Below are 270 nucleotides of genomic sequence, written 5' to 3'. Positions count from 1 at the left end.
CAACGCGGGTTGATGAACCGTAAGACGTGTGGCCAGAACCTCCTGGAAAATAACCATAGCGAGGGACATTCCACAGTTGAATTAGAACAGTCACAAACAGTGAAAGAAGACATGCACCCAACACCAGAGCTGAAGACACCTCCGAAAGGGGGGGCGCCACGTCAAAACGGTAGAGGAGTAGGGGCCGAAACTGGACGTGGTTCCTCCTGATGATGTCTTGAGCTAACTGGATCCTATAAAGGAGCTGTTGTGGTAGCAGACCACGAAACA

This window comes from Octopus bimaculoides, chromosome 28 (genome assembly GCF_046866305.1).
Source record: "Octopus bimaculoides isolate indiv1 chromosome 28, ASM4686630v1, whole genome shotgun sequence".
NCBI lineage: Eukaryota > Metazoa > Mollusca > Cephalopoda > Octopoda > Octopodidae > Octopus > Octopus bimaculoides.
This window is presented reverse-complemented; position numbering follows the sequence as displayed.